This window comes from Phyllostomus hastatus, unplaced genomic scaffold (assembly GCF_019186645.2).
Source record: "Phyllostomus hastatus isolate PE091 unplaced genomic scaffold, TTU_PhHast_1.1 phas_contig_1, whole genome shotgun sequence".
NCBI classification, from domain to species: domain Eukaryota; kingdom Metazoa; phylum Chordata; class Mammalia; order Chiroptera; family Phyllostomidae; genus Phyllostomus; species Phyllostomus hastatus.
This window is the reverse complement of record NW_025333498.1, coordinates 1,900,560-1,914,599: the sequence shown is the minus strand read 5'-3', so window position 1 is coordinate 1,914,599 and position 14,040 is coordinate 1,900,560.

Sequence of the window (14,040 nt, the reverse complement as noted above, 5' to 3'; positions counted from 1 at the left end):
GCATTACATATGTATCTATCAATAATCACCTTAAATGTAAATGGCTTAAATGTTCCACCCAAAAGACATAGGTTAGCTGAATGTGTAAGAATAAAAGACCCATCTATATGCTGCCTCCAAGAGACCCATCTCAGATCAAAAGATACACACAAACTAAAAGTAAAAGGTTGGAAAAAGATAGTTCATGTAAATGGAAAGGAAAAAAAGCTGGGGTAGCAGTACTTATATCTAACAAAATAGACTTTAAAGCCAAGGCTATAGTAAGAAGCAAAGAAGGACACTACATAATGATAAAAGGAACAATCCAATAAGAGTATATAACCCTAATAAAGATTTTCATATACCCAACATAGGAGCAGGTAGGTATATGAGGCAAATCTTAATGGACATAAAGGGAGACACCAACAGAAAGACAGTCATATTTGGGGATTTTAATACCACATTGACTTCAATGGGTAGATCTTAAAGAAAGAAAATCAATAAGGAGACAGCAGCCTTAAACAACACAGAAGAGCAAGTAGATTTAATTTATATCTTCAGATAATTTCATCCCAAATCAGCAGAATATACATACTTTTCAAGTACACATGGAATGTTTTCTATGATAGACCACATGTTAGGACACAAAACAAGTCTCAATAAATTTAAGAAGATTGTAATCATATCAAGCATCTTCTCTGACCCCAGTGCTATGAAACTAGAATCAATCAAAAGAAGAACATCAAAAAACATGCAAAGACATGGAAGCCAAACATGTTATTAAATAGTGAATGGGTCAACAATGAGATCAAGGAAGAAATTTAAAGATTCCTTGAAACAAACAAAAATGAGGACACAACAATCCAAAATATATGGAACATTGGGAAAGCAGTCCCAACAGGGAAATTCATAGCAATAGAAGCCCATCTCAAACAAACAAACAAACAAACAAAAGGCTCAAATAAACAATCTAATGTCACACTTAAAAGAACCTAAAGAACAAACAAAGCCCAAAGTTAATAGAAAGAATGAAATAATAAAAATCAGAGCAGAAAAATTGAAAAAGAATCTAAAAAAAATGATACAAAAGTTAAATGAATGCAACAGCTGGTTCTTTTAAAAAATAAACATTGACAACTCTTTAACCAGACTCATCAAGAAAAAAAAAGACCCAAATAAATAAAATTAGAAATGAAAGAGGAATAGCATCTGACACTGAAGAAATACAAAGGATCATAAAAACATATTATGAATGACTGTATGCCAAAAAACTGGACAACTTGTACAAAATGAATAAATTCTTAGAAACATACAATCTTCTGAAACTAAATCAGAAAGAATCAAATAATATGAATAAACACATTGTATTTAGTGAAACTGAAACAGTAATCAAACAACTCCCAACAAACAAAAGTCCTGGACCAGGTAGGTGTTTTCACACTTAAATTTTACTGAGCATTCTGAGAAAAAAAATAACTCCTCTCCTTTTCAAATTATTTCATAAAATTCAATAGGTGGTAGGGCTCCCAAACTCATTTTATGAGGACAGAATTATCCAAATTCCAAAACCAAATAAAGACACTACAAAGAAAGAAAATTATAGGTCAATATCCCTGATGAACATAGATGCTAAAATCCTCAATGAAGTATTAGCAAACCAAATACGACAATGCATCAAAAAGATCACACACCAACTCCAAGCAGGATTTATTCAGAATGTAAGGTTGGTAGAACATTTGCAAATCAATAAGTGTGATTCAGCACATAAACAAAATGAAGGATAAAAACCGTATGATTATATCAAGAGTTACAGAAAAAAACATTTGATAAAATCCAGTAGCCATTTAAAATAAAAACTCTCAGCAAAGTGGGATTAGAAGGAACATACCTAAATATAATAAAGGCCATATATGACAAACCCATTGCCAGCATCATACTTCATGGGCAAAAACTACAACTTTTCCCCTTAAGATCAGGAAGAAGATAGGATTGTCCACTTTCACCTCTTTTATTCAACATAGTACTGGAAGTCCTAGCCACAGCAATCAGACAAGAAGAAATAAAAGGCATCTAAATTGCAAAGTAAGAAGTAAAACTGTCATTATTTGCAGATGACAATATACTGTACATAGAAAACCCCAAATATTCCATCAAGAAACTACAAGAACTGATAAATGAATTCAGCAAAGTAGCAGGATACAAATTAATATCCAAAAATCAGGTGCATTTTTATATGCCAATAATGAACTAACAGAAAGGGAAATTAAGAAAACAATCCCATTCACAATTGCTACAAAAATAATAAAACACCTAGGAACAAACCTAGCCAAGGATGTCAAAGACCTGTACTCAGAAAATTGTAAGACACTGAAGAAAGAAATAGAAGAAGATACAAATAAATGTAAGCACATATCTTGTTCATGGATAGGAAGAAGTAACATCATGCAAATGTCCATACTACCCAATGCAATCTACAGATTCAGTGTGATTCCTACCAAGATTCCAATGATGCATCTCACAGATCAAGAACAAATATTTCAATAATGTATATGTAACTACAAATGACCCCACATAGCAACAGTAATCCTGAGAAAGAAGTACAAAGTTGGAGGAATCATGCTATCTAATAAAAAGCAATATGATAAGGCCATAGTAATCAAAACAGCATGGTACTGACATAAAAACAGACACATAAATCAATGGAACAAAACAGAGAGCCCAGAAATAAGCCCATACCTAGTCTATTAATATTTGACAAAGGAAGCATGCATATACAATGGGCTAAAGATAGTTTATTAAATAAATGGTGTTTGGAAACTTGGGCAGATATATGCAGGAAAATGAAACTAGACCATCTTCTTACACCACACATAAGAATATATTCTAAATGAATCAAAGACTTAAATGTTAGACCTGAAACCATAAAAATCATAGAAGAAAGTTTAGGCAGCAAAACCTCAAACACTGTCTGTAGCAATATTTTATTGGATATATCTCCCCAGACAAGGAAAATGAAAGAAAAAAGATACAAATGGAACTACATCAAACTGAAATGTTTTTGCACAGCAAAGGAAATCATCAACAAAATGAAAAGACAACCCACAGAATGGGAGAACATATTATAGTCACCAATAAATTTGATAAGGGGTCAATACCCAAATTTATAAAGAACAAAACAACCCAATTAAAAAAATGGATAAAGGACCTGACTAGACACTATTTCAAAGAGGACATACACAAAGCCAATAGACATATAAAAAGATGCTCAACTTCACTAAGCATCAGAGAAATGCAAATTAAAACCTCAATGAGATATCATTTCACACCTGTCAATATGGGTATCATCAATAAATCAAAACCAACAAGTGCTGTTGAGGATGTGGAGAAAGGGAAACACTTTTGCACTGTTAATGGGAATGCAGATTGGTGCAGCCACTGTGGAAAGCAGTATGGAGACACCTCAACAAATGGAAATGGATCTGCCTTTTGATCCAGCAATTCCACTTCTGGGGATGTATTAGAAGGACCCAAAACACAAATTCGAAAGAACATAAGCACCTTATGTTCACTTCAGCATTATTTACAATCTCCAAGATATGGAAGCAGCCCAAGTGTCCATCAATCAAATACCATATGATTTCACTTATATGTAGAATCTAATGAATAAACTGAAGTAACAAGGAAAAGAGGGACAGACTCTTAGATGGGGAGTAGCATGAAAGCTACTATGTGTGGGGGGGTGGTATGGAAATGGAGGGATTGAGCAAAAAGGAAAAAGGGTTCATGGGCATGGAGAGCAGTGTGGTGATGCTGAGGGGTGGGGACAGGTATAAGGGGACTAAATGGCAAAGGAAAAAATACAACAAAATTAAATTAAAAAAATGATCTGACCATTTCACTTTTAAAATGCCAAAATATACATGCTGGCATTAAATATTTTGCTACCATTTAAACTTACATAGATAGGAAACGTTCATATTTAGCTCTTAAGATGTTTAAGGGGCTTCCTAGTGTTTGCATGACCTTTAACTGTGTACCCAAGCAAAATTGTTTGAAGACCCCACTTCTCTTCATTATTGTAACTGTAGTAGTGCACATAAGCCCGTTCTGTGTTAGAAGTATGGACCTGGACCCTCTGTTGCACCTGAGCAAATAATGCCTTTGTTTAGAATTGCTGATGACTCCTGGATGGTTCCATAGTGTATTTGAGAGCCCAGTTAAATTGACAGAAGTTTTATCCACATGCTATGCAGAGGAGATTAAGATTCAGACTTGGGTAGAAGGGTGGCTCTTTTAGTTTAAATATAAAGAGTAAAAGTAGGCTATCTGAGGTGAGGAAGCACACCTAGAAACAGAAAAATGAATACCTACAAATTTTATCCTTTTGTTGAGAGATTTCCTTTTATTTTCATAAATGCTTTCTCATTTCTTCAGAATTTGGTACTCTAACATGGAGATACTTTTTCTGAAATGATGCTATTCTACATGGTTTTCTTATATCCAAGGCAAATATAAGGGTTTTTTTGTTTCATTTTGCTTTGTTTTTCAGATAGGACGCTTAGAGTTCCCAGTTATGAACTATGTTTATTCTGCTGTACCTAGAAGGCTCTGATCAGTGTTTTGTATTTTTTTTTAATGAAGCACTTTATATCTTTTTAGGCTTGTTACTTTTTAATTTTTAAATAAAGAAGATTGGGAAGAATAAATCAATGGAATTTTTAAACATCTTAGCTTGTTTTTAATAGGAAAATATTATTAGACATATCACCTATTTAAAACATATAAGAGTAGGGATTCAGTGCCATATTAATACTATTTAATTTCTCTGTAACTGAAATTCTCCCTTAATACAGGTCATTTTAATTGTTTCTAATTAAAGTTTACCAAGAAAAACACTAACAAAGTGTGATATAATTTTCTCCTAAGTGGAAAATATTGATATTCCACCAATTTGTCCTATTAATATAAAAGGAATAAAACTTGCATTCATTTTACCTTTGAAGCTGGATACTTGGAGGGAAACCTACTGAGCCAAATTTCTCTGAATATTCTCAGAGACATCCATCACACAATGTCTCCTCCCTTAACAGTGTTATTTTTATGGAAAGTCCCACTTCAAACCTGGGGTTGGACCCATCTCCTTTCCCCAGCCTGAGCTGAGCCAATCAGACTGTCTCCCAGAAACTGAGAGTAGCAGCTGAGAGACTGGTGCCTGTCTTTGGGAAGGAAGAACTGGTTTATCCATAACATGACTGGGACCAGGAATAAGCCTACCATTTTCCACTTTTTTTTTCTTGGTTCAAGACTTGCTAGATTGCTATAAACTTTTGACTGTTTTCATGAGCTTTTACAAAGTTGATTCTGATTGATTTCACACAATTACTAGGTCATTCTCTGGAGGGTCAGATACTTGGAGCTATCTACCTTGCCATTTTCACTGATGACGTATTATCTGCTTTTGTGCTTTAAAAGTATATTATTAGTTGCCTATGTAATTGAGAATTGAAATATTTTCCTGCCTAATTGACCCTTTTATCATCTCAGAATATAGATATTCATTTCTACATAGGACTTGATAGCTTAAAGTCTAAGTAGTCTATGATATACAAAGGGGACCCCCCAAAATGGAATGTGTTTATTAAAAAAGTGTGTTATTTATTCTTACATGTTTAAACTTCAGTCACCTTCCAAGTACTCTCCATCTGATGCAATACACATACCAACACTTTTTCCACTGCTCAAAACAGTTTCTGAACTCGTCAGTTTTCATGCCTTTTAGTGCTTCTACCGTTTTTTATTTTGCCTCTTCTATATCAGCATAATGTTTCCCTTTGAGGACTTTTTTCATCTGGGGTAATAAAAAATTGCTTGGTGTGAGATTGGTTGAATAGGCAGGATGGGGAATGGAGATGATGCAGTTTTAGATCAAAAAGTGCCGAATGCTCAGTGCAGTGAAGGCAGGTACACACATAAATCACCCATAATGAAATATGCAAACGCCTTGAAAGACTCTTCTGAAAAATTCAATGAAGCTGAGCACAGCCTCTCCCAACAATGCCAGCTGGTACACTGATACATTGTTTGCAGATAATAGTTTTAAAAGGGAGCTATGTGCACTATCATGTGTACATAGAAAACCCTATAGACTCCACCAAAAACTATTGGGCCTAATCAGTGAATTTGGCAAAATGGTGAAATAAAAAGACAATATTCAAAATTCTTTAATGTCTTTGTCTTTTAGTACAGAATGTATCCACTATGTCTGGAAAGGCTTAAGCCAGATTCCGGTTGGGTTACTTTCAGGGTATGGGATATTGGTATGATGCATTTTATTATTCACTCTGTGTTTGGATTCAAGTAGAGTCTCTTCCACTTGCTAATAATTTCTGTAGATTTAAATAATTTGATACTTCTTTAAGCTTGTTTTCTATTCTATGAAAACATTGATATCTATCTCACTTGATCATGCTAGTATGTGATTAGATATGCCATCTATTCTGTTTAGTATACTGCTTTAATCTACTTGGCATACTGCTTGGCAAATATTAAACACTCAATATATAGGTCATTTATGAACAGTGCTGTAATTATATTCATTGATAGTAGTGGAAAAGTTTCAGGATCATTTTAATATCATGTCAGAGAAAAAAATTAAATATGACATCTGTATAGGGTTGAACAGTCAATTTTACTAACTTAAAATGAGGGCTACCACTAATTTTGATCTAAAAGTATAGCTTGAATTACCCTGAGACAGTTTCACATCTCAGAACATCAGGGGTTTTAATATCATGACTCTTATTTTATGCCAACTTGGACTACAATAACTAAGTGGTGACAAATTTGTAAATCATTTATTATATTGTACACTTATTTTCATTTTCTTTAATTTTTCACACAATGACAGATTGAATGAGCTATTTCTGTCTAATTTGACAAATGTAACAGTTTACTGGGCCAAGTGCTTAGAGAGTTGCAACGAGAGATTTTTAACTTCAGTGTCAAGTTCCTGTTGCTGCCCTAGGCTATTCACCTCTTTTCAACAGCAAGGTCACCCAGAGAGTCACCTGCCTTTTGGATGTGCAAACTTCTTGCCAGAAAAGGGGCTTGGAATTCTCACAGCTGGTCAAAAAGGGCAAAGTATCTCAATATTCTGCTTGTAACACACACACTTTTTTTTTCCTACACAGTTGACTTACATCTTCATAATAACTAGTCTTGTTACTTTTGCCTCTGAGAATATTTGTCTCTTGCCTAATTGGCACAGGAGACCATGACTATGCTTAAATCATTCCCAGCCAGAACACATACACAATATGATTTTGGCAACGTATTTCAGCAAAGTTTATGTAATGTATATTATTGTCCTTTTATTGACTCACAAACTCTTCTTGTTTTTACTCATCTATACATGTTGCCTTTTGTGTACTTGACTTTCTGCCATACAATTTTTCTAGCAGATATATGTATAATCTGTCTGCCAAACCCATGCTCTCTCTTGCCAAATTGTTATATTGTGTATTATGTATGCTATTACATTTTTCCAAGATGTCATTTCCATTCTTATTTTTAATATTATTTTAAAAATTAATGGTACTATTAATTAAAAAACAAGTGGTAAGCAAATGCACAAATCTAGACAGCCAAGATAGCAAAGAAGTATGGTATTCAGCCTGAATTTTCTCATATATTTACATAGGAAGGAAGTCATATTCTTTGTCTTCAGGCTTCAATTCTGACTTATAATACAAGCATCAAAAGGCACAAAAGTAAATAACAGCTTCAGCTTTGGCAGCTTATGAAGATTGGGATACATTTTACTGTCAGTAGTCCTCATATTTTGGGGGTCTAGTTTAAACTACACCACAGATCCCTTGCCTTCGCTTTGCAGATTTCTCCCTGATGATCCCCTTTTGCTATATTGTCTCAGGTTATTATTCTATATTTCTACTTCATTTTTCTCTTTCTCAGCATACTAATTTCTGTCTAAAACTGTAATTTTCCAGTGAACCTCAGCACTGGTGGGAAGAAAATTAAAATTCTCTTCCTCTGTGTATAGTCCAGTTTAGAATCTTTTTCTTTTATTGGGGTACAAGTTTCAAGTGTATAACTCAATAAAACAGCTTCTGAACACCATATCATGTGCCCATCTCACCAAATGAAGTCTCTTTCTGTCCCTATTTCTCCACTTTGCCACCTCCAACCCATCTATGTCCTGCCACCTTTTACCTCTGGCTATCACTTTACTGTTGTCTATATCTATGAATTATATACACACACAGAGACATATATACTTATATATGTATATATACATATATGCACACACATACACATATACATGCATGTACATATGCACATGTAAACATGTGTGTATCCATGTAACCTTCTTTCATCTACTCCCCCAACTGCCACCCCTCTGACAGCTGATAGTTTGTTCCATGTATCCACACCTTTGTTTCTGTTTTGTTCTTCAGTTTATTTTTTTCATTACATACCACATATGTGAGATCATATAGCTTTTGTCTTTCTCTGGCTGGCTTATTTAACTTCACGTTATAATCTCCAGGTCTATCCATGCTGTCGCAAAAGGTAAGATGTCTTTTTCATTTTTTTATGGATGAGTCGTATTAAATTGTGTAAATGTACCAGAGCTTTTTTTTATCCATTCACATACTGATGGACACTTTGGCTGTTTCTAGATCTTGGTTACTGTAAATAATGCTGAAATAAACATAGGGGTGCATATATTCTTTCAAAATTTTAGTGTTGTAGGTTTCTTAGAATATTCCCAGAAGTGGGATCACTGGGTCAGAAGGAAGTTTTATTTTTAATTTTTTGAAAAACTCCATACTACTTTCCAAGGTGGCTACATGAACCTCAATTCCCATGAACAGTGCTTGAGGATTGCCTTTTCTCCACATCCTCAAAACATTTTGTTGTTTGTTAACTTATTGAAAACAGCCATTCTGATTCTTGAGTGACCCTAGATTCTGTGAAAGAGTTTCCTCTAAATGGTGAGAAAGATCTTTCTGGGCCGCAGGCTCAGATTGTGATGTGAGAGGGCAATGGAAATAAGGGCTATAATTTAAGAAATATTTTAAGAATTTTAAAATCTGGAAACTTGTTCAGACTGATTTATTCAAAGTAAAAAGTTGGGGAATACTCAAGACAGAAATAGAGTTCACAAAGGCAGCATGCTCACTAATCCCAGCTTTCCAGTGTTTTCCATATGTAAACTCTTTCATTTTTACAGTAGGTTCTGTTGTTCTTCCCACTTTAGAGGCTACCAATCCAAGTCCAGAGAGTATATCTAATTTATTTAAGGTCATGCAGCTAACAGATGGCCAAGGCAGAAACTGAATTCTGGCAACTGCCTGCCCCACAGCACGTGCTGTTAATCACTGTTTAACTTTTCATTGTAACCATGTTTGGCTGCCTGTCTCAGTGAAAGCTAAACTTGTGGGACAGGTGCTGTTGAAAAGGAAATAGTTTTACTCAGGTTCTGAAACCTGGACAGTGGTAAACTCCTGTCTCAGAGACTGTCTTCCTCTTGCTTGAGTCCACAGTTCTTAGAAGGGCATGGAGTGGAGGGCTTCTTTCCTACCCAATTATCTTGCTTGCTTTTGGCATGCTCAGGCCCTATCCATTCATTTTGCTAGCTTTTGGCCCACAGGGAACATGCCTACTCATTTTTCTAGCTTTGCTGCACTCAGTGTACAAATTACCCCCTGTGACATCTTAGCCAATGTGGTGGACTTCCTGGCACTCCAAGACTGTCTATCTTGGTAGGGGCATCCAACCTGGGTCCCATGGGCAGCATTCAACCCAGGATGGCAGTGAATGCAGACCCAGGATGGCAGTGAAAGCATAAAATCATAAATTTACTCAAAATATTATGAGATTGTTTTTGTGATTATGTGTCATGATGTATTTAACGCGTGGCCCAAGACAACTCTCCTTATTCCAGAGTGGCACAGAGATGCCAAAAGGTTGGACACCCCTGAGTGATAACATTATTATATTAGGAGTGGTGGCAAACATCAGATGTAATAGGAAAAGTGAGTAGGAAGGACATACCTGCATGTGGCACAGCACTGATAAGATTCAAAAACTACGTTAGTTGGAAACTGTGATTGTTAAGATAGAGAAGGCTGCATCACAAACCTATGAATAAGGAGAGTGGCAAAATAATTTATCATACAAACTTGGGCACTTTTGAGGATAAAAAGGGAGCTATTCATGTTTATGCTGAAGTTGCAGGCTTAATTTAGGACCATCTCAGACAATCTAGACATATAATCACTCAATGTATAAATGCATAAATCCCTTTGTCAACATCTCAAGTGCTTAAAACACAGCCTGAGTAGGTGATCGCTATGTTGATCCAAATAGTGGGGTGAGACAGGAAATAACAGTTTTGTACCAATTTAATTTTTAGATTTTATTTATTTGTTTTTAGAGAGGGGAAAGGGAAGGAGAAAGAAAGGGAGAGAAACATCAATGCATGGTTTTGGCTCACATACCCCATTCTGGGGACCTGGCACACAACCCAGGCATGTGCCCACATGGGAATGCAGCCAGCAACCCTTTGGTTCACAAGCCCATGCTCAATCAATTGAGCTACACCAGCCAGGGTTGTACCAATTTTTATACAAACATTTTGTGCCATAAGTGGGTTACATATTATATATATTATAGGTTTCCAGACAATAAAATTATACTTTCCAGAATATTCTTTATAGAATTTCATTTTCATGTGGCTCCTTTGATTTCTATTTTAAAATATAACAAGAAATAATTACATGAAATCTTGTACTGCAGTTATTTAAAGATGGGTTTGTGACTTGTATATATTATATCACCTAGTATTCTTTCTAAAAATGGCATACATAAAATATTACATTTAGAAATCTATATTTCAAACAATATTTTCTATAAAAATAGGTTTACTTTTCTCTGTGAATAATATTTAACTCTTTGTTTTAATTTAGGCTATAAAATATTCTGGCTCTTTTAATCTGCATAGTTGTATTCTCAAGCACTTGGTCTTCACTTTCTCTGTATATTTATATTCCATCTGTGTTTTCTACTTCAACTGTATATTTTTAAAATACTGTAAGTGCCTTTTCCCCCCACAGCTTTCATGACATGAGATTTTAAAAAGTATCATAGGTACCTTTAAGTTTCAGCAAACCAGTAGAATCTGATTGTACCTTTCAAAATCATCATTCTATAGACAGCTGTGCATAATTTTCTTATTTTTTTTAATTCTTTTCAAGGGAATATCTAAAATAATATCTACTGATTGCATCATCAGTGTTTCTCTTATTGCTAATTAATGCATATTCTAGCCTCTAAACCAAGTGAGGACAGCCTTATTCAAAAATGCTTCACTTCTTGCTACTCACTTTGCTACTGAGTTGGGGAGCCTGGTATAACACTGACCAGATAGTAAGATGTCAAATCATCCACACCACAAAGGCCAGCAAGTGTCACACCTACCCAGGAGATTCTTTTTATACCTCTCTAGATACTATCGAAATGAAAACATGCTGGACAGAGGAAAGAATATGTCTTAGTGTATTTAATATAAAAATAGTGGCCCTGAACATACACAGGAAAAGTATAATTAACAATGTTTTTGTAGCAAAAATAAGAAATATCGTGATAGTAAAATTCTCAGGATCAGGATGAATGGATGAACACAGAGAAATAAAAGGAAAAATGTGGGGCTCACACAGTGTAGATCTAAAATATAGACACAAGGATTGTCGGTGGTAAAAGTTGTTCAGAACAAATGAAGGTATGACAACAATCAAGGCACAATAGAAGAAAAATTATTTTCTAATATGCTTTACAGACATTTTTATGACAATACTTAAATGAATCAAAACTTATAGTACATGACCAACTGAAAAGCCAATTCTCGTTATAAACTAAATCATTCATATTAGATTTATGGTGAGAAAATATCTGACTTCATTTTTTAATTTCAATAAATATGCTAATATGTGTCCCTGTGACACTCATCTTTTTTAAAAATCCTAACTCTACCTGTCTGGCGTAGTTCAGTGGATTGAGCATGGGCTGAGAACCAAAGCATTGCAGGTTCAATTCCCAGTCAGGGCACATACCTGGGTTGCAGGCCATGGCCCACAGCAACCGCACATTGATGTTTCTCTCTGTCTCTCTCTTTCTCCCTCCCCTCTCTAAAAATAAATAAATAAAATCTTAAAAATAAATACATACATAAAAATAAAAAATCTTAATTCTAACATTAAAATTAGAAAAAGGTAAATGTAGTAAATTAGATAGTTGGATAAATGACTATGGATGTATGGATAGATGGATGGACAGCCATTACTTTTCTCTTCAGTTCTATAATTTTGTCATTTAAAACATGATTATAACACGTGACCTTTTGATTTTTTTTCATACAGCATACTACCCTAGAAATTTACTCAAGGCACTATGTGTATTAATAATTTGTTTATTTTTTTATTGTTGAACAGTATATTTACAACTCTATAAGTTTGATTATCTAGTCACTCATGGAATGAGGCCTTCACCCCAGCTTTGGGATATTATGAATAAAATTACTATGAACATTTGCATTTTGAATGATTATAAATTTTCATTTCTCTGGAATAAATGTCCATGAGTGTAATTGCTGGGTCCTGTGGCATTTGTATAGTTCTTTAGTTTCATGAAAAACTTTCAAACTGTTTTCCTGGGTGTTTATGCCATTTTACAATCCTACCAGTAGTGTATGCATAATCCAGTTTCTCTATACCCTTGGTAGTATTGGGTATTCTAATTATATTTATTTTTTTACATTAGCTATGATAAATATGTGGCAATATTTGATGGTAGCTTTAATTTATATTTCTTGATGGCTAGTGGTGTTGAGCATCATTTTTTATGCTCGTGCACAATCTGTACAACCTCATTGGTGAAAAAACCATTCTTGTCTTTTTGCCCAGTTTGTAATTGGACCACTTGTAATTTTTGAGAATTTTAAAATATATTCTAGATAATTGTTATGTGTTGGATATGTGGTTTGCATATATTTTATCCTAGTCTGTCACTTGTATTTTTATCATCTTCATGTGGTCTTGTTGAAGAGAAAAGTTGTTAATTTGGAGTCCAATATATCAAATTTTCTTTTAGAGATTGTTGTTGGTATCAATTCTAAGAACTGTTTGGGTAGCTCTAGATTCTAAAGATTTTCCCTTATTTTTTTCTAAAACTACAGCCTTTAAAACTTTTGTTTACTTTTTTGTTTATTTAATCTTTTAGATTTTTATTATTAATATTTTGTTTTGTATTATTTGTAGTTCTTGCTGTGTTGTGTAATTGATAAATCTTATTGATCTGTCTTCAGCTCACTGAGCCTGTCCTCTCTCTTTCCAAAATAGTAACTGAGAGCTACATGTATTACAAACTGGTCTGAAAATATTATAGTAAATAATGACAGTAAAAACATTTATTGAGCTCTGATTATGTCAGTCACTGTTCTAAGTATTTGATATGAACTTACTTACGAATTAAATATTTATCATCACAGTTTGTATAGAAGAAACCTGAGGCACAGGAGGACAACTAAATACCTTGCCTAAGGTCACACAGCTGGTGACAGAGCTGGGTTCCAAATAGAAGGGTTCTGACTCATGTTCTTATACTTATTGTTAGGAAGAAAAGTTTAAACAGTAGTTACAAATTCAGGCAATTTGTGGGACAAATAAAACAATAAGTGAATAATATGGATGTGTCAAAGTGAGGAAAATGGCACGTTTTGACATAAATAGTTTGTTGCATATCCTCATTTATACATGAAAAGGAGAACATGTATGTTAGTTTGCTATGTTAAGGCAATTTTTCCTCATTCTTGTGGCATGAACGATCTGTTTTGTCAATGCCAAGAGCAGTTTTGCATTTTGGGACATTTTTCTATAGGAAAGGATTCTTCAAAGAAACTGATTTCCTATTTTACAGCACAATAACTCTCATTGTCTGCTTTGAGAACATAGGCTACCTCATAGTCAACATCTGAGTATAATG